General features: G+C 41.2%; 1 long non-coding RNA gene across 1 annotated transcript; it reads right to left on the reverse strand.

The window, feature by feature from the left end:
* Nucleotides 1-2,064: 2,064 nt before the first annotated feature.
* Nucleotides 2,065-3,917, reverse strand: LOC124701558. Its single transcript, XR_007002092.1, has 4 exons — nt 3,821-3,917; nt 3,658-3,719; nt 2,620-2,691; nt 2,065-2,103 (listed from the first exon to the last, which is right to left on the reverse strand). It is a non-coding gene; the product is annotated as an uncharacterized LOC124701558 (long non-coding RNA).
* Between the last annotated feature and the right edge of the window lie 23,955 nt (nt 3,918-27,872).

Consider the following 27,872-nt stretch of genomic DNA (forward strand, 5'->3'; position numbering starts at 1 on the left):
AAGAACAAAGCATATGTTGTCCTTGTATTTGTTAGGAAGAAACTTCACGTCTACCCTCACGTGAATGCTCCACTTTGAGTAGGTATCAGCATACTCAATATTATCGAAATCCTTAAATCTATAATAAACAGTGTAAGATGGCTAGTACTTCATTTTTTGAATGAGAAGATAAGTTAAACTAACCTAGGTTTCCGCGGGTTTTCTGTGAAGCCCGCATAAGTCCTCTTGTTTATAAGTTTTATGGGTGCCATCTACATAAGAAAAGATACTAAAGGCTTAATGGTTGCACACTTCCATGGAAAATCTTATCGTCCCAAAAAAATGCATGAAAATTGAACATTAGCACCGTAGAAAGAGTGTGCACCACAACCACAGACATTCACCTAAGCAGTAGTTCAAAAAATTGTGGGAGGCAAATTAAGTACAAAAACAATTGTAGGCAGAGAGTGTATGAAATGACCAGAAAATAATAACAATAAAACTATAGGGGAAAGATAAGCAACATGTGCTGACCTGGAGGTCTTTATAAATAATAAGCTTGGCCCTTTTTATTTTCCAGGAGAGGATCTAGAAATACTGTCCAGGTTCAAAGATCTCCTGGAAAAAAAGATGATTACTGCTTCGGCTAGAAATCTAGCAAGCTACAAAATTGTGTGATGGGTCAACTAACAATCTGTTCCGGACAATATGCTTATTTTCAATAAGAAATGCACGCCCAAAACAATGGAGAAATCTCCAACAATAACTAAATCTTCTTGAGAAATCTTAGAAGATAGACAGTAGTGTTCAGTAACTACCACAGAATGTCAGGATCATTAGTAGAGAGGATTTTAGAAATGGAAATCTTCGGCTGTTAGCATGAAAGCGAATATAATTATCTGTGGGAGAAACTGACCTAGAGTAATGAGGACTGCAAGGAGGCGAATGACTATGATGACACAACTAACTGCAGAATATGCAAAAATAGTGGAATCCATGAAAACCCAAGTTACATGTCTATGAGAGGATAAGAGCTCTTGGTACAAGAGATCAAGTGAGCTGAGAATTATGAGCTTTTCCTTCTACTGTTGTTGTCCATTACTCTACATTCATCTCCAACTGAACAAAAATATCAGTATGGAAACATGTGCCTAATCTAGAGCCATTTTCCAAGTAATGACCCAGTTTGGACAAAACAAAATTTTAGTTGGGGTTGCAGAAACAAAAAAATTATAGCTATTGGTATGCGCTTTGAACATTTGACAACACTGTAACTGGAGCAAACATATCGAAAGTGCTATGCGCAAAACAAAGCTGGAATTATTACAAATACCAAAGGGAAGTAGAAACAACAGATTTAATGGTTCTCAAAGCAACTATTCAGATGGGTGAAGGTATATGATATTGTTAGTATTAACTGTACTCATGTCCAAAGAAATATGGATTCTGAAGCTCATCAATGGTGTTGAAAACTTGATATGGTACAAAAGAAGTATGTAACTTGTAAGAATTGGAAACTCAAACACTACCTTTGAACCATATATTTGTGTACTTCAGTAACAACAAACAGAAATAGTCTGCATAATTATAAGATATGGTCATAGTAGAAACACTACCTTTAGCATGTTATCACGGGATCTGATGCTAAAATAAGCAGAGGTTAGCACATGTTTGCCATACTGTATTCTTACAATTTATTAGTGAGGTACTACAGAAGTGCGCTATTAGTTGCTCATTCAGGATCATTTCGGTACTACAGGAAAGGGGCATGTTAGGGATGTGGATATCTTTTAGGAGTGGTTTTCTTCTCCTCTCGTTCGTGGTGGCGAAACAATAGGTGTTTTTTAAATAATGGTTGAAGAAAATGGTATCGTAAAGGACATGTATATATTATCAAGAAGTTTAAGTTCGGAGTCTTAAAGGAAAAATGGAAAACACTAATTCATAAGCTTGTCTGCAACATGTCTATGGTAGAACGAAAATGTCAAATATCAAAGACTTTTGTTGGAAGAATACACATCAGAAGTGAACAGTTCGTAATGATAGAAAAATGTGGTCTGTTTTTGGAGAGTAACCTGTATATTGGCTCAGATTGGGTGATAAAAGGCAGCTTCAGATGGTAACCTACCAACAGAGAAATAATAATTAGTGAAAAGGCATTCAAACCGAGTTGAAAAAAAAAAGAAAAATTGAAAAAGGTATGTGAAGGAAAGATGGTTCTCAAGAGAACCTACTCTATAGAGAGTACTTTCAGAAACTATTCTTAAGTCTTAACTGACATGGGAGCTGCTTTCTTTTATCTCCTACTGGCAGCACGTCAATAAAAAATAGCGCAAGCATGATGTTTTTCATAGCACTAAAGTTACTGTTTACTTAAACTGAACCATGTTGGCTGAGTTACCAATACAAATTGATTGATTGAAACTGTTAAGCAACCACATAATTTACGGATTGAAACTGTTAAGCAGTTTTTAGAGGAAGCAATTACAAATCATCAGGAATTTGGAGTGTAACCTGTATTGGCTCAAAGTGTGTAATAATAAACAACAACTTCGGATTACAATCTAGCAACAGAGAAAAATAGTGAAAAAGCACTCAAACAGAAAATAAAAACCAAGAAACATTTGAACAAAAAACTACCTGTAGTGTTGGTTTTGAACAGAGCACCTCGTAGACTCGATATGAAATGCTGGATTGACTTGAGATATAAACCTGCACATATTACAGGGGAAAATCATGAGTTACATCATAATCTCTACATATGAACTTAGGGGTCATTCCCCCATATTGTTTCAGATAGCAAGCAAACATTACGTCATTCCCAATAACATTCAGTGCAAGCAAACATTATGTCAGTATGTTTCTGAATATAAGCAACAAGTTCGTTCAGTGATCCACAACACACAATCACGCAGATAATAAACAACATACAGTGAGTAGATCCATTTATGAAGATAAGAGATACATGGATCCATTTACGTAAGAAGGATTGAGTTGGTCGCTACCATGATAAAGATCCAACTTGTGGACCATATGAAGTTATTGCATTACTGAATTCGTGTTGACCTGAACCTAACTCGCTTCACCAATGAAAAATGGGGAAGCTCAGAATACGTGAAGCCGAAAACTTTGAATATAAATGGTGACGGAGTAGCTTAGGACATGACAGTCTGGGGTATCAAAAAGTTTGTTCAGATTCAGATAGCTTAGCAACGCCTATAATCAAGTTGCTTATTACACGTAGCTAGATCAGAAAGCTTGTTTTGTGCATCTTGACACATCACTCAAAGTTTGCTCAGCCTGGATGCAGAATACGATGGAAAAAAAGATCATGGAATCTCTATATGTTACAGGGAATTACTAAGATATGAAGGCACCTGCTTGAGCATAATCAGCGTAGGAAGAGTACACAAAACAGACTCCTGAGCAAAATAGACATGAAGAATTTTCACATGACGTTGAAATTGGTACTGAGAATTACCGACACACCATGCAAAGGAATACATATGCGAACCAGTATGCAAATACAGAGACAGTGAGACCATATAATAAGCTACTATAAAATCAATGAATTGCAGTGAGACAATACAATCAACAGATGGAGAATGTGCAAGTAAATAGATGACAACATGAACAACCCCGTCGATCCTATCAGCACACAAAGCCAAAAATTTGAACCTTTTGGAGGCAGGTGGTGTTGGTGCTCGTTTCTTGCTTTCCAGGCCCGATAGCTCCGATTTCTGTAGGGAAAAGAAAAATGTGAATGATTAGATGAAGACTGATAAATAGCAGCAAAATTAAAGACTCGATGGGCTACAGGCAGAACACTCTTGTGGCCTACAGCGTGCAGAAGTTGGACTTGTAGGCGTCGTGCGTGCTGCAGGAACACGTACACGCCGCCGCCGTGAAGCCCGGGCGCGGCAAGGAGGTAGTATGCAATCATCCGGCCCGATGGCTCCTGGTGCCGGACTTGAGGCAGGAGAAAGATGAGAAAAGTTGAGGTAATGGAAGTGCGGCAGTAGTATAAATTGGAGGGCTTGCACGTTTGTATTGGTGGAGGAGGTAACCAGCACGAGCGCCACGATCTGCGTCGGCAGTTTCCATCGAGCTGACCGGCGGTTCCAGCTGACCATGGCAGATGGGAGGCGGCGCGTATAGGGATGGGCCAGGAGAGAAGGGGAAACGGGGAAGACGGCATCGGCGGTGCAGCGCGCGTGATGGTTGAGAGAGCGGGACGGGGGACGGGAGCTGGGCGGCGGATCGACGGCGAGGCAAGGAATCAATCTGGGGGAATTTTCTTTTCCTTTTGACTGTGCGGGAGGAGGAGGTGAACTGGTGAAGACAACGCGTGGGGTGACATGCGCGTTCATTTCAGTTATGGTTTGCTCGTTTTTTTAGCGAGGGCTGCGGGATGGTTTGGTCGTTTTTTTTAGCGAGGGCTGCGGGATGCGGTGGTGGTATTGGACGGACGTACCAACCATCTCACTACCTCTAGCTATTTAATATAGTAGAGATAGTAGGTTCATGCCTCTAGTTTCCTGGGAGAGTGACTTTATAACTTCTAAGGTTCTAGATGTGTTGTTTCTACTAGGGAGAAAACAACAATATTTTATCCAAGGATAATTCTATTGTTTACTTTACACACATTGCTTAATGCGATAGTTTGTTGCTTGCAACTTTATATTGGAAGGGGTGCGGACGCTAACCTGAAGGTGGATTATTAGTCATAGACGCAATTGGATTATGGTCTATGTATTATGTTGTAATGCCCAATACCAAATATCATACTAATCATCTTGTCATATATGGTCGATATTCTATCAATTGGCCAACTGTAATTTGTTCTTCCAACATGCTATTTCTTTATGGAGAGACACCTCTAGTGAACTGTGGACCCCGGTCCTATTTTCTTTACTGATAAATTCAACTGCAATCATGTTCTGTTTACTTTCTGCAAACATCTCCTTCCATTCGATACGTCTAATCCTTTGTGTTCAGCAAACCGGTGAGATTGACAACCTCACTGTAAGTTGGGGCAAAGTACTTTGGTTGTGTTGTGTGCAGGTTCCACGTTGTTGCTGACGCCGGTAGTGCGCCCTGCCACTAGTCAGCCAGCAACACCTTCAGAAGTCACGCCTTTCTCCTACTGGTCGATTAAACCTTGGTTTCGTACTGAGGGAAAACTTGCTGCTGTGCTCATCACACCTTCCTCTTGGGGTTCCCCAACAGCGTGTCCGCATAAGACGAGTACACGCCATCAAGCTTGTTTTGTGGCGGTGTTGCCAGGGAGAAAGAGGAGTTCTGCAAGGGGAGTCTCTCATCTCCAATCTCTTAACTTTGTTATAGTTTGCTTAGTTTACTTCATTTTATTTTGTTTGCTTTCATTATATCAAACACACAAAAAATTGTTTACTTTTATAGTTGTCTTTATATCTAAAACACACACAAAAATTAGTTACTATTATAGTTGTTATTTCTGTTGCTTACTTTTAATTTTGCTAAAATGGGTTCCACTGAAAATACCAAGTTCTGTGACTTTACTAGCACCAACAACAATGATTTTATTTGTACATCTATTGCTCCACCTGCTCCTGAAGCAGCCTTCTATGAAATTAAACCCGCTTTATTAAATCTTGTTATGAAAGAGCAAATTTCTGGTGTTAGTACTGAAGATGTCGCTTCTCAACTTAATAATTCTGTTGAACTTTGTGAGATGCAAAATATAAGGATATAGATGGTGACATTATAAAATTGAAATTGTTTCCTTTCTCTTTGAGAGGTAGAGCTAAAGATTGGTTGCTATCTTTGCCTAGAGATAGTATTGATTCTTGGGTAAAATGCAAAGATGCTTTTATTTGAAAATATTATCCTCCTGCTAAGATTATATCTTTGAGAAGCGACATAATGAAATCTAGATAATTTGATAATGAACATTGTTGCTCAAACTTCGAAGAGAATGCAATCTTTGGTAAAGAATTGTCCCACTCATGGACTGATTACTTGGATGGTCATCTAAACTTTTTATGCAGGACTAAATTTTTCTTCAAGAAATCTCCTGGATTCAGCTGCCGGAGGTACCTTTATGTCCATTACTTTGGGGGCTGCAACTAAATTACTTGATGATATGATGATAAATTATTCTGAATGGCACACCGAGAGAGCTCCACAAGGTAAGGAGATAAATTATATCGAAGAATCCTCCTCCTTGAGTGATAAGATTGATACTATTATGTCTATGCTTGTTAATGGTAAAACACATGTTGATCCAAATAATATTCTGTTAGCTTCTTTGGTTGCTCAAGAAGAGCATGTTGATGTAAACTTCATTAAAAACAACAATTTCAACAACAATGCTTATAGGGATAATTTTGGTAGCAACAATTATAATCCATATCCATCTAATAATGGCAATGCTTATGGCAATTCTTATGGTAATTCCTACAACAACAATGAAAGTGCACACTCTGATCTTGAAGTCATGCTAAAGGAATCTATTATATTATTAAAACAACAACAAACCAACGGTGGAGATTTAACAATTTGAAGTCATATTATCCAAACGGCTGAGATTGATGGACTTGACCAATATAGGCAGATGCAGGTGCACCGTTGAGATATCTGATTGGACACCTTTAAAAGAGGAACTCTAACCAATCTGAGTACTACATTTGATCAGCCTTTATCCCAACAAAGACCATCTCTACTAAAAAAGCACGATCCCAAGTATAAAAACGAAACACCCCTTCCTCTTCGCCCCAAAAAGAACGCCAGCAATTTCAGCCGCAACCACCACATCGATTGTATGGATCAGATGACCAGCAACCACTACGGCAGTTCGATGCATAAAACCTGGCATGAGGTCAAAGTTACATCGTCATTCTCTCACGCCGGTGAAGCTAGCTCGACGGGACGACGGCGATCGCGCGCCTTCTATGCTTGACTGACCCACAAAGTGCCCAGAGTCTACTTCAAGGTCTTCGACCAGTCCGTAAGATGAATTCACCATATCAATCTATCGTATTTTTATTTAATCGCCTGCCTTTCTGAGTCGTCTTCTTCGACTCCAATCTCCACTGACGTAGAAAAAACAACGATTCAATCTAGCTTTTCACGACTCCCTTCCAGCCAAATCTTAAATCTCCCCCGCTTCCAACTTTTAACCATGATTTGGTCTAGCAATCCTGTTTGGAAAATCACTTCGCTGACGGAAGTTTAAAGTGGATCTGCTGCCCGCTGCTGTTGGAGAACTATGCATGGCCGACTCCACTTGCCAGTCGCTTGACCTTCTCAGATGGCTACGAAGGCGCACGACCCCTTCTACCAATATCAAGAACGGTGAACTCTGTTCTTCGACAACGAATACGTCCTCCTGGTAAAGCACACCTATTTACACCACAAGATTGTCACCAAGAAGCAACCGAGTGCCTCTGCAAATTTTCGTGATAAAATTGAAGGTAAGCAACCTGATAGTTTGTTTGGTGCAGTTTTAGGAAACGAATTGAACGTGATGGTTTGCTTGGTTCAGTTTTAGCAGATGAATTGAATCTGATGGTTTACTTGGTTCAGTTCCAGGGTATGAATTGATGACGATGGAGAATGCAAGGGATCGAATGAGCGGAGGTGAAGATATCAGACACGATGATAACAAATGAAGCTGAGTCATGCCGTGTTTAATATTACAGCAAAGAGATCGGGATGTCTAGCTGCCAGTCGAGTTGTAATAGTCATCCTATGACTTTGTTGATTCTTAAAGCCTGAAAATACTTTATTTGCCGCCGCCGGCCGCTGATTTCACTGGACGATGGCCAAATAACGGCAATATCTAGGTGCAACAGATGGACACTGGTTAATCGATTACCGTGGCAGCTCTCACGTTGATTTGTCCGGCGTAACACATAGCACGCAACAGCTCTGTCGATCATGTTTCCTTCCAATAGAAAGGTAAGATACTACTAGGGTAGTAGGGTGTCCAGATCTCTCAATCGTGTTTCCCTCCAACTCCACTTGATCTTTTTTCCAAGTTCTGGCCATAATGCAATCAATCACGTATGTTCCAGTAAAAACTTTTATCTCATGATTGTTGATTTAGAAAAAGGACGATAAGCGCTTTTAGTAGATTGGGTGGCCGACGCCTTCTGTGATTCTGCCGCACTCTCTCAATTCAACTGGATGCTAAGTTAGCTATCGACCTATGCAACAGCACTGACATATATTTTGCCAGAAGCATTATTGATGCATAGTATTATTTTTCAGGCTTTGCTAGGAGATCTTGATTCATTGGACAACAACAATGAGATGCACTTTGCCAGTATTATTGATGCATAGTATTATTGGTTCATTGGATCTTTGAGAATCAAAGGAACATACAAATTTACGGCATGGGCAAACATTATTCTAATATTACTTTTTCACCTTTATTTATTCTATGCTCATGTTTTATGATTTATCCGATACCCCAGTGTGATGTATGATATATATATGTAACCGCTATTTACTAAGTTATACCTATTGTCGAGTATTTCAATTTTTGCAATGAACCCATAATGTTTCCTAGAGTATATATAGCGTATGAATTAAAAAAACTAATGGTACAAACATTGTAAATAAGTCATCCCATTCATCCACATAGGACTGCACCGCCAATAGTGAACATTATATTGTAGATGAATCATGTGTTTTATAAATTTCATCACCTGTTGATAAAAGTGTAAGTGTACTAAATAAATCAAGAAATAGCAGAGGTATATGATTTAAATGCATCTATATGTAAGTGTTTAGATCTTATTCTTCTGGGAACCGCTCATGTACATAGTAGACTAGGAATTTTATTAATGAAGGGAGTATATTATTAATGTAGCTTACTCGGAACGGTGTTTCCTGTTTACAAATATGAGTAATATAGCCCCGACCATAACAACAGAAAAATCTTTTTAAGACGGAATACAATTCTCTTTCATGTAACAAATTCGTAAGAACAATATGTAAATTTAAGACGGCACAAAAGAGTATAAGACATTTGTAAATTTAAGCAGGACGTATTTTTTCCCCTTAGCTACTTGCAAGTATCTTTCATGTTTTTAGAAAAGGTTCATATTGAAATTTATTATTTAAGTAGATGTGGATTGATATATAAACTCTCATAAAAAAATATATACCATGGAAGGGGAAGATAAGATTACAAAAATGTGCCACCTCATAACCCAAAGCAAAATAGAAAGTAATCAGATGAACATGCTATATTAACCAGGTTCTACCACCCAATGCCACTACTTTCAGCTGAGAATCAATAAAATGAAATATGTGTTCTAGATTGGGGAAAAATGAACTTTGTCTGATCTGCTGCTGCGGTGGTGACAGTCGGCCGTTGCCGGAGTCGTCTTTGACGGGGCCTAAAGTAGCTGTGCCCAATTTTATTAATGCTCCAAGTCCAACCGATGATGGCCAAGCTGCAAACCACAGCTGCCAACAGCAAGGGCCTCTTCTAGCTACAAAAATCAAAGATGGCAACATGCGGACTCGCCGGTCAGCAAACACCATATGAAAGGCTACAGCACGACCTGGACATCAATCGACAACAACAACAAGGCTTGGAAAGCTAAGAAGATTGTTGGGAAATCTGATGGATTAGAACAGTGCGAGAGTAGAAGAATCAATGATAGAGAAAAAAAAGTAGAATAATCAACGATATAGAATGTAAAGGGGAATTTTCATGCTTTTTCAACGAGAGAGATGTAGAAAAAAATCGATAAAGAAAAATAAATAATGGTCACTACTCCGTGAATAGCGCAGGTGCATGTATACACCGAGTTAACAAGGAAAATGGTTGCAAAAATGAATAAAAGATTTCTAAAAAGACCAGATAAACAAACTTATAATCCCTAAAAAGATGAGTGCAAATATAAACATGCTGACCTATAAAAAATAAGACCAGAGAAACACACATATAATCCCTAAAAAAATGAGTAGGATGCAAATATTTACCAGGATAATGAAATGCCAATCAAATTCAATATTACAAACATATAGACCGCGCTTGGTTTACCATTTTCAAGACAAAACCGCAGTACAAATATAGCGAACGTAATTGCTTCCGCCAACTAACTTGGTTCGCCTTTCGTTCTCCATCAGGCAGTTTTTTCGAACGCACGATTTCCCGCACAATGGTCGTGTAAAATTGCAAGAACATGTGAGATTACGCTTATAAATCTGGCAAATAATCGGGGCACAAAAAACAGGGCTTATAATATTTCAGGACTGAAAAATTATCCAATAATCCAAGCGAGGCCTTAGTATGATCTTATATTTTCAATTAAGAAAAATATTATAAAAATATTAAAACTTATAGAAATATTCTAAAATATAAATATAAATGTGATAGCATAGTATATAACATCCATAAAATATATACCGCCCAGTCTAGCCCCGCGAATTCGCGGGCCACCCTGCTAGTTCATTAGTAAACAAACTGCTTTCAATAAAACTGTTGAGGAAAGGTTGGAAAAATTGATATTCTCGCTTCTAAAGTTGATAACCTTGCTCATGATGTTGATTTTCTTAAACTAAAATTTTGCCTCAAGAATTTAAAGAAAGTAAACTTTGAATGCCATTCAAATTAGAATTGATGAAAATGTTAGGATGTTGGTGGAATTGCATGCTAGGTGGGAAAGAGAAGATGAAATTGGTAGAAATAATAATTTGACTAAAGTTTATACCATCACCACCACTAGTAGAAATGAAGTTTCAAATGCTAGCCACTCTTCTACTATTGATAATAAAGTAAATGGTGTAGGAAAAGTCCCCGCTCCTTCTACAAAATTGCCTAGAACATCTGAAACTGCTCCTGGTAAGTGTGCTGAAATTTTTCGGAGTATGGAAGACAAGATTCCTTTTACCTTTGATAAAAATGATTTTGATTTTGATGATTACAATATCTCTGAAGTAATTAAGTTCTTACAAAAGCTTGCTAGAAGTCCTAATGCTAGTGCTATAAATATGGCTTTTACAAAAGCACATTACAAATGCTCTTATGCAAATGAGAGAGGATAAATTAAAATGCGAAGCCTCTATTCCTAAAAAGTTAGAAGATGGTTGGCAGCCCATCATTAAGATGAAAATAGATGGTTTTGATTGCAATGCTTTATGTGATCTTGGTGCAAGTATTTCTGTTATGCCTAGAAAAATCTATGATATGCTTGAATTGCCACCGTTGGAAAAATATTATTTGGATGTTCATCTTGTTGATATTGCTGCAAAGAAACCTTTGGGGAAAGTTGATAATGTTCTTATTATGGTTAACAATAACCTGGTCCCCGTTGATTTTGTTGTTTTGGATATTGAATGCAATGCTTCTTGTCCAATTATATTGGGAAGACCGTTCCATAGAACAGTTGGTGTTGCTATTGATATGAGAGATGGGATTATTAAATATCAATTCCCACTCAAGAAAGGTATGAAACACTTCCCTAGAAAGAGAAAGAATTCATCTTATGACTCTATTATTAGAGAAAATTATGATTTTGATGCTTCTTCACTTGATAATACTTGATTCTCGCTCTTTTACTGCGCCTAGCTGAAAGGCATTAAAGGAAAGCACTTATGGGAGACACCCCATGTTTTATTTACAGTAATTTTTCTTTTTGTTGAATATTAGAAGTTATTACTACGGTAATGACCTCTCCTTATCATTTTTTTTTCGTTTTTGTCCCAAGAATAGCCTCTAATAGGAAGAAAGTAAGATTTAGGGAAGTTGTTGTCCTGAAAATAAATTATGTGTTGTTACCATAAAAATTCGTAAATATAGCCAGATCGGAATTTTGAGCTGTCATTGTTTATGCATATGACCCAGGTTATTATCTAACTTTCATTAGTTGACCACTTTTCGAGATAAGCAACAGAGGATTTTCAAAAAAATCGATATTTACCTGTTGTTCTGTTTTGACAGATTTCTGCACTATTTGCATTTGCCTCTTAAATCTCTTTCTTTTTGAGTTCTTTTGATCAAAGAGATTTTTGAAAGGTTGTTATAGTAGATTATGCTTTAATAGATGTTTGCTATATGTTAGTACTGAATGAAGGGATTCGTAGCATAGAAAACAAAAAAAATTCCTACCGCAAGAATGAAACACAAGCCAAGATCTAATCTAGTAGACGGTAGCAACGAGGAGATGATGAGACTAACCCTCGAAAATTCGCAAAGCTTAACGAGATTAGATCTCGGGGTGGATGTAGTCGATCACTTGCCGCTTGCAAAAGCGCGTAGAAGATCTTGATCTTGACGGTGCCACAATCGGGCAGCACCTCCGTACTCGGTCACACGTTCGGTGTTGATGAAGACGACGTCCTTCTCCCCGTTCCAGCGGGCAGCGGAAGTAGTAGATCCTCCTCGGAATCCCGGCATCACGACGTCGTGGTGGCGGTGGTGGTGGAGATCTCCGGCAGGGCTTCGCCTATGCGTTGCGGGAGAGATATGTGGAGGAGGGGCCCTAGGGTTTGGGGAGAGAGGGGACTAGGGCGCCGGCCACTTGGGGGCTGCGGCCTATGAGGCTTGGTTTGGCTGGCCCCCTCCCCTTGGCTCCTCATTATATAGGTGGAAATCCCCAAGAGTTGTAGTCCAAGTCTTCGAATAAGACCCCAACAACAAAACCTCCCAAAAGTGGGAAACCTACTCAAGGGGGGAGTCCTACTCAAGGTGGGACTCCCACCTTTCCATGAGGTGGGGTGGCCGGCCACCCTTGGTGGAGTCCACCTGGGACTCCTCCCCTTAGGGTTGGCCGGCCTAGCATGTGGAGTCCCTCCGGGACTCCACCTTCCATAGTGCGTTTCTTCCGGACTTTTCTAGAACATTCTAGAACCTTCCATAAATGCACCGGATCATTTCCAAACTTGGAATATGACTTCCTATATATGAATCTTATTCTCCGGACCATTCCGGAACTCCTCGTGATGTCCTGGATCCCATCCGAGACTCCGAACAAAACTTCGAACTCCATTCCATATTCCATATCTACTCAAACGACATCAAACCTTAAGTGTGTCACCCTACGGTTCGCGAACTATGCAGACATAGTTGAGACTTCTCTCCGACCAATAACCAATAGCGGGATCTGGAGATCCATAATGGCTCCCACATATTCAATGATGACTTGGCGATCGATTAAACCATTTACATACGATACTGATTCCCTTTGTCACGCGATATTTTACTTGTCCGAGGTTTGATCATCGGTATCTCGATACCTTGTTCAACCTCGTCTCCTGACAAGTACTCTTTACTCGTACCGTGGTATGTGGTCTCTTATGAACCATTCATATGCTTGCAAGCCATTTAGACGACATTCCACCGAGAGGGCCCGAGTATATCTATCCGTCATCGGGATGGACAAATCCCACTTGTTGATCCATATGCCTCAACTCATACTTTCCGGATACCTAATCCCACCTTTATAACCACCCATTTACGCAGTGGCGTTTGATGTAATCAAAGTACCCTTCGGGCATAAGTGATTTACATGATCTCATGGTCGAAAGGATTAGGTAACTATGTATCGAAAGCTTATAGCAAATGAACTTAATGACGTGATCTTATGCTACGCTTAATTGGGTGTGTCCATTACATCATTCACATAATGATATAACCTTGTCATTAATAACATCCAATGTTCATGATCACGAAATGATGATCATCTATTAATCAACAGGCTAGTTATACAAGAGGCTTACTAGGGACTCCTTGTTGTTTACATAACACACATGTATCAATGTTTCGGTTAATACAATTATAGCATGGTATATAAACATTTATCATAAACACAAAGATATATAATAACCAATTTATTATTGCCTCTTGGGCATATCTCCAACAATCTCCCACTTCCACTAGAGTCAATAATCTAGATTACATTGTAAGGTACCTAACACCCATGGCATTCTGGTGTTGGTCATGTTTTGCCCTAGGGAGAGCTTTAGTCAACGGATCTGCTACATTCGGATCGGTGTGTACTTTGCAAATCTTTACTTCTCCATCTTCGATGTACTCGCGAATCGAATGAAAGCGCAGCTTGATATGCTTCAGCTTCTTGTGTGACCTTGGTTCTTGTGCATTGGCGATGGCACCCATGTTGTCACAATAAATGACTAGTGGGTCCAATGCACTAGGTACCACACCAAGCTCAACAATGAACCTCTTCATCCATAACGCTTCCGATGAAGCCTCCGAAGCCGCTATGTATTCTGATTCTGTTGAAGACTTGCCATCGTGCACTGCTTGGAGCTGCACGAGCTTACCGCAGCACCATTCAATGTAAACATGTACCCAGACTGAGACTTAGAGTCATCGGGATCAGTGTTCCAACTTGTATCGGTGTAACTGGTTACAACGAGCTCTTGGTCACCTCCATAACAAAGAAACATATCCTTAGTTCTTTTCAAGTACTTCAGGATATTCTTGACCGCTGTCCAGTGTTCCATTCCTGGATCACTTTGATATCTGCTAGTCAAACTAACAGCATGCGCTATATCCGGTCTAGTACATAGCATGGCATACATGATAGAGCCTACTGCCGAGGCATAGGGGATCTGATTCATCCTCTCTCTTTCTTCTGCCGTAGCTAGACCTTGAGTCTTACTCAAGACCTTACCTGGCAACATCGGTAAGAATCCTTTCTTACTTTCATCCATTCTAAACTTCTTTAGAATCTTGTCCAGGTATGTACTCTGTGAAAGCCCTATTAGGCGTCTTGATCTATCTCTATAAATCTTGATGCCTAAAATGTACGCTGCTTCACCAAGGTCCTTCATTGAAAAACACTTATTCAAATAACCTTTTACACTTCTTAATAATTCTATATCATTCCCAATCAATAATATGTCATCTACATATAATATCAGGAATGCTACAGAGCTCCCACTCACTTTCTTGTAAATACGAGCCTCTCCATGGCACTTGTATAAACCCGAAGTCTTTGATCACCTTATCAAAGCGTCGGTTCCAACTCTGGATGCTTGCTTCGAGTCCATAAATGGAACGCTAAAGTTTGCATACCATGTTAGCATTTTTAGGATCGACAAAACCTTTGGGTTGTACCATATACAACTCTTCTTCAATGTCACCATTAAAGAACGCCGTTTTGACATCCATCTGCCAAATCTCATAATCGAAAAATGCAGCTATTGCTAACAAAATCCTCACAGACTTTAGCTTCGCTACAGGTGAGAAAGTCTCATCGTAGTCAACACCTTGAATTTGTCGGAAACCCTTTGCGACAAGTCGAGCTTTATAGACAGTAACATTACTGTCAGCATCTGTTTTTCTCTTGAAGATCCATTTATTCTCAATAGCCTTGCGGCTATCAGGTAGATCGATCAAAGTCCATACTTTGTTATCATACATGGATCCCATTTCGGATTTCATGGCTTCTTGCCATTTGTTGGAATCTGGGCTCATCATCGCTTCTTCATACGTCGCAGGGTCCTCATCATTGTTGTCCACAATCATGAGATTTAGACAAGGATCATACCAATCAGGAGTGGTACGTTCCCTAGTCGACCTGCGAGGTTCAGTAGCTACCTCGCTCGAAGTTTCATGATCATTATCATTAGCTTCCTCTGTTACCGGTGCGGGCGGCACAGGAACATCTTCCGGTACTGCGCTACTCTAATAAACGAGAGAAGGTTCAGTAACCTCGTCGAGTTCTATTTTTCTTCCAGTCACTTCTTTAGTGAGAAACTCTTTCTCAAGAAAGGTTCCGTTCTTAGCAACAAAGACTTTGCCTTCGGATCTGTGATAGAAAGTATACCCTATAGTTTCCTTAGGGTATCCTATGAAGACGCATTTCTCCGCTTTGGGTTCTAGCTTGTCCGGTTGTAACTTTTTTACATAGGCTTCGCAACCCCAAACTTTAAGGAACGACAGCTTAGGTTTCTTATTAAACCACAATTCATACGGTGTCGTTGCAACGGATTTCGATGGTGCCCTATTTAAAGTGAATGCAGCTGTCTCTAATGCATAACCCCAAAACGATAATGGCAAATCAGTAAGAGACATCATAGAACGAACCATATCTAAGAGAGTTCGATTACGACGTTCGGACACACCATTGCGTTGTGGTGTTCCCGGCGGTGTCAACTGTGAAAGTATTCCGCATTTCTTTAAATGCATGCCAAACTCATAACTCAGATATTCGCCTCCGCGATCAGAACGCAGAAACTTGATCTTCTTGTTACGTTGATTTTCTACTTCACTTTGGAATTCCTTAAACTTCTGGAAAGTTTTGGATTTATGTTTCATGAAATAGATATACCCATATCTACTCAGATCATCTGTGAAGGTTAGAACATAACGATAACCACCGCGCGAGGCTACACTCATTGGTCTACTATCGAGACTTAATAGAAATAAACCATTCTTCTCAGGCGCATGACCATAAAAGATATTATTCATAAAAATAGAACAACCATTATTCTCAGACTTGAATGAATAACTGTCTTGCATTAAACACGATCCACATATAATGTTCATGCTCAACGCAGGCACCAAATAACAATTATTGAGGTCTAAAACTAATCCCGATGGTAGATGTAGAGGGAGCGTGCCGACAGCGATCACATCGACCTTGGATCCATTTCCAACGCACATCGTCACTTCATCCCTCGCTAGGCTTCGTTTATTCCGTAGTTCTGTTTCGAGTTACAAATGTGAGCAACCGAACCGGTATCAAATACCCAGGCACTAGTACGAGAACCGGTGAGATAAACCTCTATAACATGTATATCGGATATACCTTTCTTCTTCTTGACAAGGCCGCTCTTCGGATCAGCCAAGTACTTGGGGCAATTCCGCTTCCGGTGCCCCTTCCCATTGCGATAATAGCGATCAGTATCAGGTTTAGGGCCACCCTTAGGCTTCTCAGGAGGCGCGGCAGCTTTCTTGCCGCCCTTCTTGAGGTCCGTCTTAGGTTTGCCCTGCTTCTTGAACTTGGTGGTCTTATTGACCATCAACACTTGGTGCTCTTTCTGTATCTTAACCTCAGCAGATTTCAGCATGGAGAAGAGTTCAGGTAACTCCTTGTTCATGTTACGCATATTGTAGTTCATCACGAAGTTCTTGTAACTTGGTGGCAGTGATTGGAGAACACGATGAATACCCAGCTGGTTAGGGAACACAATCCCCAAGTCACTGAGCTTCCTCGCGTGTCCGGACATAGCGAACACGTGCTCACTAACGGAGCTGCCCTCTTCCATCATGCAGCCAAAGAACTGCTTCGAGGCCTCATAGCTCTCCACGGCCGCATGTCAACACCCGGATTTTTAAGTCCGGATGCCTATTATTTCATTCATCGCAATCCCAGGAATAATGTTGTTGCGAGGCATAATAGTCGAATATCATAGTCATCATTTATTACAAACCATATTGTCTTACAACTTGAATCACATGATCCATATTACACAAATAGTTGATCTATTGATCAACGAACAACACAAGTTCATAGCGGAAGCGTAAAGATAAATGGACGCTCTAGTCCACAGGCCAACGCTTGACGTCGGAAGACTCCTAGTTGTCATAGGCGTCCTGCTGGTCATCTCCTTGGTAGTTCTGTTCGTCTTCATACTCTGGCCATTTGAATAGCCAGGGACAAAGCCGTGAGTACTTTAAGTACTCGCAAACTAATACTAGTGTAAGTGCTAACAATTCTAGTAAGGGGTGCTAAGCTCTAGTTTAATTTGCATAAAGCCAATTTTAGTTCACAAGTATTTGAGCAAAGACTTATTCATGTGCTACACTACTCAAGTGGGAACATTAGTGTCATTCCCACCACTTAGTGGCGATTCAAAAACAAGTCACCATTCACCATTTATTTTCACCAACATTATCAAGAATCTGACACTGGAAACTGTATGGCCTTTCCAACCGTCCGTAACCGTGGACACGGCTATTCGAATAGATTTACACTCTGCAGAGGTTGCACACTTGTGCCACAACATTTGATTTCATCCGTCGGGATAACCCCGAATAATCGTAACCCACTACGCGGATCATCAACCATAACTTTTCACTTACAAACCCTAGTATGGGCACCTCTCCCCATGAGCTTGGCCTCCCAGTGAAGACCAACTGTCAACCTGGGAACTGCACAGGGCTTGGCCGTACAATTCACCTCAATTCACATCATTTCTCAACAATGGAGGCAGCCTCGGCATAACCCCTATGATGTGTGTTCAGAGGGAACCCATACTAAGATGTATAAATTTCCAGTTAAGCCCTACCCATAATCAGGTATTGTGGGGGTACTTAAAAATTGGAAAGGTATCGCATCCAAACCAATATCAGTTTTATATCAAAAATCACTATCTTCTCTTGGTCATATTCATCTTCAAATTTCATTCAATGGAATGATTCACCATTCCAAGGTTTCAAATTCAAATCACATGTTCCCATCTAGAGTAGTCAAATTTTAGTATTTAACACTAGCACTAATCATGAGGGGTGCTATATTGCTTGGCTAGCTTGGGACTACTTTGCTACTCTAGTAATCTTCTCCACTTAGACCAAGTTAACTGATTAAATTAACTCTTTAAATAAACAAGTTAAAACTTGTAGGGTAAAAACTTGGAATAGGATTTTGGTAAGAAATGTAAGACTAATGGTGCCTTGCCCCAAAGGGGCTTTGCACTTGCAAGAATATTAGCTTGCCTTGGTAGTTCTCAAGGTGTTCCTCTTCCTCCTCTTGGTACAATCCTTCCTCCTCCTGGTATTCTCCGGTGCTAGCGTCTAAATTTGAATACGAGGTATAATCACTCAACAAGCTCAAGAGCTATACTAAGCACATCATCACTTCACACAAACTAGGCTAGGCACACATTTAATACCATTAGGTACATTGGTTTTCTTTACTTAGGAAAAATAATTTCCTCTCATTACATATGTAAATGATAGTGTCCATTTAGTTCTTGAGGAAAATAATTTCCTCTCATTAAATCTTCTTAAGATTTAACTTCCTCAACAATCATGCATGAAAGCATGATGACTTAAGTCAACCATTCATCATCATTATTTGAGAAAATGATTTAAAATGAGGTAGAATACCTCATACTATTTCACAATGCTAATTATGATTTAATATCACCAAGTATTTCATATGAGAGCAATGTGACCAGGGTCTAAACTTCATATGAAAGTACTTGGGACAGATTTAAATGAAGTGAAACACTCCATATGATTTGTATAATAGTTTTGGACAATATCACTTAACTAAAAGTAGCCATATAGTCCTTTATTTAAACTAGGGCATGATCATTCAAAGTGACCACACCATTTTATTGCAGAAACAATTAGTGTAAGTTACATGTGAGCTATTGGAGTTGGAATTAACTAAATATCAATTTTGGTTGATTTTTAATATTTATTGAGTGTGAAAAAGTCCCTGCCTTCATCTTTTTATCACTTTATTTCTAAAACAAATCTCAAGGTGAGACAGTGGCAAGTTGTAGAACTTTTCAATAGCTTTCCAACAATATAAAATTTGTTAAATTTGGCCAAGCCAAACAGATTCTATTTAATTTCTAAGTTGGGTCCAGTATTGAATTTGAATTGTATTTATTAAACGAAATTTGAATTAAACGGGCTGGCGGGAACTAGTTTGGGCCGCAATGGTTTGAATTACAGCAAATCGGCCCAGTAACGCATCCAGTGCGCGTGGGCTTGCTGATAGTGTGGGTCCCGCATGTTAGCGGCTGTTAAACCCGAAACGGTATGAACTAACGTGGGGTGTTAGATTAGATCCTCATCGGACGGCTCACGTGCATCGTCGTCTCCGACGAGATGTCGTAGCTTCTCCGGCGAGCCTAGGGGGTCGAAGAGCTAACCAGGGGTCCGGCGAGCGGCGGCGGTGTTCAGGGCGAGGTTGTCGACGATGAGGAAGCAGCCTGTAGCAGTGGCGGAGCTCGAGGCAGCCTGGATCAACGGCGATTTCTCCAGGGCTTCCGCGGCTCCGATCGTCCAATTGGGGCTGCTCCGGCGTCGATTGGGGTGGCTAACGGTATGAGGCGAAGCGGTGAAGGGTGGAGAGCATGGTGGTGTGCTTGGTTTGCTCAGGGGAGTCCTCTATTTATAGGAGGAAGAGGGTGCTGCGGGGCAGGGTTAGGGTCGACATGCGCGCGGCGTTTCCGGCGAGGTAGGGAGCTAGGCGTTGGCGCCGTGGTGTTCACGACGTCACGGCGGTCCTCTGAGCGTCAACGGCGCGGCGAGTCGTGGCGTACATTGGTCGGGTCCTGGCGTGTACTGTCGCGGCCGTGGCGGGCGGGCGCGTCCTCTCCGGCAACGGTAGGCGCTAGGTGGTGATGCCAGCTTGTCCGGCGAGCTCCGCGTGGCGCGAAGGGTACCAGGGCAAGCGGAGGTGGTCGGGGTACGGCGGAGTACGGCGAGCGACGTGTGGCCGTGTCGCGCGCGTCCGTGCGCTGGTGACGTCGCCATGCCGTTGGCGGCGTACCTGGGGCATCGTGGGCGCGCTCCGTCCGGGGCGTGTCGGCGTCCTTGCGCCCAACGGCTGGTACGGGCGATCTCAAGAGATCAAGGGCAAGCTGTTTGGCATGGTGGCTCGGGCTAGTGAGGTAGGGAGGGAGGTGAGGCATGTCGATGGGGAACGTGGCCGGCATGGCCATGGCCACGCCATGTTTGGCCTCCTCCTTGATGTCTCCATGCATGGGATAGATGGAGTGGGTCCAGGGGTCATGGCTGAGCCAATTGGTGCTCAAGAGATGGCATGGTTTGATCAATTTTTGAAAATTGGTGATCTTGCAATTGTTTCAAAGTCTCCTCTTTACTTGATCCTAACTTTTGATCCAAGATGATTTTGGTGTGATGATCTTTACAGAAGTTGTTCACCTTGTTGTTTACTTGGATGACATGCAAAGAATGGGACTTGTTTAGTTTGAAAAACTTGAATTGCAAAGGTTCAAAGTAGGGACCAGATTATAAATTGCAGTTTTGACCATTATTCTATGTGATCCCATTTTGAGTTTGGATTTGATTTGTTTTGTGTTTCTTTGATTCCAAAAGTTGTAGTAAGCGTTTAGTAATATAAAACAACTAATGGTGAACACAAAAATGATCTAGGGTAAAGATTTGCAAAAATGGCCTAAGCCATATGTTAGGGTTTTTAGGGTTTTATTCTTATTTGATTTCTTTCTCTTTTTGATTTATTTGGTTTGTGATCTTCACTTGATCATTTTAAGGTTTTAGAGTCTATCATATAAACAACAAAACAATCATCATGGCATATCACTCAAAATGCACAAGTCCTATGCAGGGCACTATATGCAATTTAAAAGTTTTTGTGTTGGTTCTGAATTTTGGATCTCTGGAATTCTTCTTCTCTCTTTTATTGAAATTTGGGATGTTACACCGCATGAGTTTCAAAGATAACTTTGAGCTCACGCATCATATCACAAGGGTCGTGGTGCTCAAAACGCTTTTGGAGCTCTGCCTCTAGGATGCATAGGATGGCACACTGAACTTGAGAGTAGACTTTAGCCCGAGTCTCGAAAACATTCTTTTCTTCCTCGGATACTGCAGGGGGTCGTGGGGAACCTAGCGGTGCATCAAGCACATATTGCAGATTTCCGCCATTGAGGAAGATCCTCACATGACGGAACCAGTCGGTGAAGTTGCTAACATTGCTTTTAAGCTTTTCTTTCTCTAGGAACTGGTTAAAATTGATTGATGGGGACGCCATGATCTACAACATATATTTGCAATAGTTTAGACTAAGTTTATGACAAATTGAGTTCAAATTTTAATTTAACAAAATTAAAAACTAGGTGAACTCCCACTCAAAACAATATCCCTCGCATTTTCTTAGTGAACACACGAACCAAATCCACCACACCAAGTCCGATCATGACGAACAAGATGTAATTTCAATGGCGAAGACCCAAGTGTTCATCATATCAATCATATGACTCATGCTCTACCTTTCGGTATCCCGTGTTCCGTGACCATGTATGTACATGCTAGGCTCGTCAAGGCAACCTTAGTACCCGCGTGTACAAAACTGGCTTGTACCCGTTGTATGCACATGTAGAATCTATCACACCCGATCATCACGAGATGCTTCGAAACGACAAGTCTTAGCAACGGTGCATACTAAGGATGAACACTTTATTATCTTGATATTTAGTGAGAGGGATCATCTTATAATGCTACCGTCGCGATCTAAGCAAAATAAGATGCATAAAAGGATTAACATCACATGCAATTCATATGTGATATGATATGGCCCTTTTGTCTTTGCGCCTTTGATCTTCATCTCCAAAGCACGGACATGATCCTCCATCATCAACGGGCATGATCTCCATCATCGTCGGCGTAGCACCAAGGTCAATGGCGCCGTCTTCATGATTGTCCTCCATGTAGCAACTATTACAACTACTTTGAAATACTACTCAACAAGAAATTTAAAGACAACCATAAGGCTCCTGCCGGTTGCCACAATACAATAATGATCATCTCATACATATTCATCATCACATTATGGCCATATCACATCACCAAACTCTGCAAAAACAAGTTAGACGGTTCTAATTTGGTTTGCATATTTTACGTGGTTTAGGGTTTTCGCATAAGATCCAATCTACCTACGAACATGAACCACAACGGTGATACTAGTGTTGTCAATAGAAAGAGTAAATTGGATCTTCACTATAGTGGGAGAGACAGACACCCGCAAAGCCACTTATGCAATACAAGTTGCATGTCGAACGTGGAGCAAGTCTCATGAACGCGGTCATGTAAAGTTAGCCCGAGCCGCTTCATCCCACAATGCCGCAAGATGCAAAGTACACGAACTAGAGACAACAAAAGCATCAACGCCCACAAAACAACTGTGTTCTACTCGTGCAACCAATCTATGCATAGACACTGCTCTAATACCACTGAAGGGATTCGTAGCATAGAAAACAAAAAATTTCCTACCGCAAGAACAAAACACAAGCCAAGATCTAATCTAGTAGACGGTAGCAACGAGGAGATGATGAGGCTAACCCTCGAAGATTCGCAAATCTTAACGAGATTAGATTTCGGGGTGGATGTAGTCGATCACTTGCCGCTTGCAAAAGCGCGTAGAAGATCTTGATCTTGACGGTGCCACAATCGGGCAGCACCTCCGTACTCGGTCACACGTTCGGTGTTGATGAAGACAACGTCCTTCTCCCCGTTCCAGCGGGCAGCGGAAGTAGTAGATCCTCCTCGGAATCCCGGCAGCACGACGGCGTGGTGGCGGTGGTGGTGGAGATCTCCGGCAGGGCTTCGCCTATGCGCTGCGGGAGAGATATGTGGAGGAGGGGCGCTAGGGTTTGGGGAGAGACGGGACTAGGGCGCCGGCCACTTGGGGGTTGCGGCCTATGAGGCTTGTTGTGGCCGGCCCCCTCCCCTTGGCTCCTCATTATATAGGTGGAAATCCCAAAGAGTTGTAGTACAAGTCTTCGAATAAGACCCCAACAACAAAACCTCCCAAAAGTGGGAAACCTACTCAAGGGGGGAGTCCTACTCAAGGTGGGACTCCCACCTTTCCATGAGGTGGGGTGGCCGGCCACCCTTGGTGGAGTCCACCTGGGACTCCTCCCCTTAGGGTTGGCCGGCCTAGCATGTGGAGTTCCTCTGGGACTCCACCTTCCATAGTGCGTTTCTTCCGGACTTTTTCTAGAACCTTCTAGAACCTTCCATAAATGCACCGGATCATTTCCAAACTTGGAATATGACTTCCTATATATGAATCTTATTCTCCGGACCATTCCGGAACTCCTCGTGATGTCATGGATCCCATCTGAGACTCTGAACAAAACTTCGAACTCCATTCCATATTCCATATCTACTCAAACAACATCAAACCTTAAGTGTGTCACCCTACGGTTCGCGAACTATGCAGACATAGTTGAGACTTATCTCCGACCAATAACCAATAGCGGGATCTGGAGATCCATAATGGCTCCCACATATTCAACGATGACTTAGTGATCGATTGAACCATTTACATACGATACCGATTCCCTTTGTCACGCGATATTTTACTTGTCCGAGGTTTGATCATCGGTATCTCGATACCTTGTTCAACCTCGTCTCCTGACAAGTACTCTTTACTCGTACCGTGGTATGTGGTTTCTTATGAACCATTCATATGCTTGCAAGCCATTTAGACGACATTCCACCGAGAGGGCCCAGAGTATATCTATCCGTCATCGGGATGGACAAATCCCACTGTTGATCCATATGCCTCAACTCATACTTTCCGGATACCTAATCCCACCTTTATAACCACCCATTTACGCAGTGGCGTTTGATGTAATCAAAGTACCCTTCCGACATAAGTGATTTACATGATCTCATGGTCGAAAGGATTAGGTAACTATGTATCGAAAGCTTATAGCAAATGAACTTAATGACGTGATCTTATGCTACGCTTAATTGGGTGTGTCCATTACATCATTCACATAATGATATAACCTTGTCATTAATAACATCCAATGTTCATGATCACGAAACGATGATCATCTATTAATCAACAAGCTAGTTATACAAGAGGCTTACTAGGGACTCCTTGTTGTTTACATAACACACATGTATCAATGTTTCGGTTAATACAATTATAGCATGGTATATAAACATTTATCATAAACACAAAGATATATAATAACCAATTTATTATTGCCTCTTGGGCATATCTCCAACACTGAACACAAGTGGATTTGTTTATTTTGATTGTACTAATACTGCTAATGAAGAATTGTGTGAAGTTTTTGTATGAAGGAAGTTTTCAAGTGTAGGGAGAGAAGAATGATGTGATGAGATGAAAAATGGATAAAAGCTCAAGCTTGGGGATGCCCCTGCACCCCAAGACATATTCAAGAGGTACAAGCGTCAAAGCATGAGGATGCCCTAGGCATCCCCTCTTCATCAACAAAGCAACTGGTCATCTCTCTATACGCTATATTTTTATTGCTTCATACGCTATGTATTATTCTTCGAGCATCTTTAATTTTGGTTTTAGTTTAGTTTTGTTTTTTTGATGTATCATATGTTGGATCCCGGTACATTTGTTTTGGATAAAGACCCGCTCATTTTTAATTGCATAGAACGCTCTAGTTTTCAATGTTATTGTTCTATGCGTGTTCTAGTTTTCTGGTATTGCGTTTAGCTCTTGTTCTTTCACTTAAATTTTGTTCAGAGCATGTTAGTATTCTTTATTTATGTATGATTAGCTCTCTGGTCCATATTGTATTTCATCTCTGAGAGTTATTTCAAATAAGTTGATTGGTGTTGGATACGAGTAAAATATTTCATGATTATAGTGATGCAAAAGGAAGCTTGTCTAAACTGTGGTATAGACTTTGGCATGTCATGTTGAATGTTATTCTTACCATATGCTTAGTATTTATTGTTGTAGCATGACTGGTTTCAAATGGCCGAGAGTGCATAATGTGTCATTAAAAGAATCATGTGTTGTTTCTATCATAAATGCATAGTATTGTGGTATTGTCCTTTGATGCTTTATTGGGTTGAGTTGGCGCATGCTTATAACATGTTATGACTATAACCAGTCAACTAAAGCCTCTATGATCATTTAGTTTTTAACTTGTAACATCACTTTATGCTTTGATTGATAATGTTTTGTCGCTATGCATGATTATGGCCATTATTGCTCTCTTAGTTGGTCGCTTTCAGTCTTTTTGCTAGCTTTCACCTGTACCGAGTATGAACTCTACTCGTGCATCCAACCACATAAACCCAAAATTGCCAATTGTGTCCACCATATCTACCTATATGTGGTATTTCACCGTCACTCCCAAGTAAATTGCTTGTGTGCTACCTTTAACCTTATAGCTCATGGGAAAGTAGTCTAAAAACTATTGCGGTAAGTATTATGTCCTATGCATTTTTAGTTCTTATAAGTTTCTTGTTGTGTGATAACCATGCTGTCATGGGGAACACCATCATAATGCCTTCGTTGAATATCATGTGAAATAGTATGCATGCTCATCTTGTTTGAAGTAAGGAAGATTTATCATGAGTTGCAAAGATTGGAGTATGCATATTGTTAGAGAGGAACATTGGGCCGCCAACTAAAGCCATGCTCACACGGTGGAAGTTTCAGCTAGGCAAAAGTCCAAATATCTGTTGTCCTTTTTTCCCGGTATGGATGTCCAAAAAAGTAGAGTTTCATCAAAATTGAGAAATAAAATGAGATTCATCTCCTAAGGACCTTTGTACAGGAGGCAAGGAGGTACCCCTTTGTAACACTTGGTTAAAACATATGTATGTGATGAAAATCCATAGAAGTCCAAGCTAATTAGGACAAGGTGTGAGCACTATTAGTATATTATGCATGAGGCAAGCAAACTTATAGGAAGTAATTATGCATAAGCCATACTATTTATCACTACCGTTGACATGAGTTGCATGTGGTGACCCGGCATACCACTGCGTGGTGTAGTATGCAAGTCTGACATAACACCAATGAAACACCGTTCCACTAGTATTACATCGCTCAGAGTGGTACAACAGAAACATATGCGGGTCCAAGGTATGTCTATAGAATTACATACGAGACTGCATTACGGAAGATCAGCACATGACCTCCTACTTTATAATGAGGTAAATCTGCAAATAAACTCCAGAAGAACGACTCGTAGTCTAATCCTATCACGAACTCTATTTGTAGAGTATTTAACTAGCTATAGAGGCTATGAATAGATTCTAACTAAATAGGAGCTAGGTTTAGGAAGCTAGTTCCCTTCTATGGCTAATCTAGGTTTTATCCTTGTTGGATGTGGTGTTTGACTCTTCTGACAGGTTCCTGTCCCTTGAAGTAGTTGTTGACTCCTTGGTCTTCGAGTTGCACTGTAGATCCTCCTTCGATGCCTCCATATCTAAGTAGGGGATTTAAGAGTGGAATGAGTACGAGCGTACTCAACAAGTTCATTATAGGAAAGAGGTGTTTAATTCACTAGCTACGGCCATGGACCAGAAAGTCCAAGACGATGCAGGTTTTTGTAATCATTTCTTCAAAAGGTTGCTTTTATTCAGAAGAACTATGTCCGTCAGCCTTCACCGGTTTACTAGAACTTCATGGAGTTCCTTTCCGGCAGCGTTCGCAGTTCCATATCTCGGAACAGGGAGTGACAGGTCACAATTTGTTACACTCTGCAGAGGTGTGTTTCTTTACCCATAAGAGATCTTAACCTTGGTGCCAACCGGGCAATTTCCCCGTCCACACTTCCATTGGTGTGAGGCACGGTATAAGGTCCTAGTCAATAATGCATTCTTCCGCGACCTCGCACACCCACCCTTTGTTGCAGCTCCAACCCCGGGTCCTCGCCAGTGAGCGTACCCCTATGGATAGCCTCCGACCCCGATGATACGTCTCCGACGTATCGATAATTTCTTATGTTCTATGCCATATTATTGATGATACCTACATGTTTTATGCACACTTTATGTCATATTCGTGCATTTTACGGAACTAACCTATTAACAAGATGCCGAAGTGCCGGTTCTGTTTTCTGCTGTTTTTGGTTTCGAAATCCTAGTAACGAAATATTCTCGGAATTGGACGAAACGAAGACCCAGGGGCCTATTTTTCCACGGAGCTTCCGGAAGACCGAAGAACATACGAAGTGGGGCCACGAGGTGGCGACACCACATGGCGGCGCGGCCAAGGGGGGCCCGCGCCGCCCTATGGTGTGGGCCCCTCGTCGGGCCCCCGACTCGCCCTTCCGCCTACTTAAAGCCTCCGTCGCGAAACCCCGATGCGAAAAACCACGATACGGAAAACCTTACCGAGACGCCGCCGCCGCCGATCCCATCTCGGGGGATTCGGAGATCTCCTCCGGCACCCCGCCGGAGA

This window comes from Lolium rigidum, chromosome 3, assembly GCF_022539505.1.
Source record: "Lolium rigidum isolate FL_2022 chromosome 3, APGP_CSIRO_Lrig_0.1, whole genome shotgun sequence".
NCBI lineage: Eukaryota > Viridiplantae > Streptophyta > Magnoliopsida > Poales > Poaceae > Lolium > Lolium rigidum.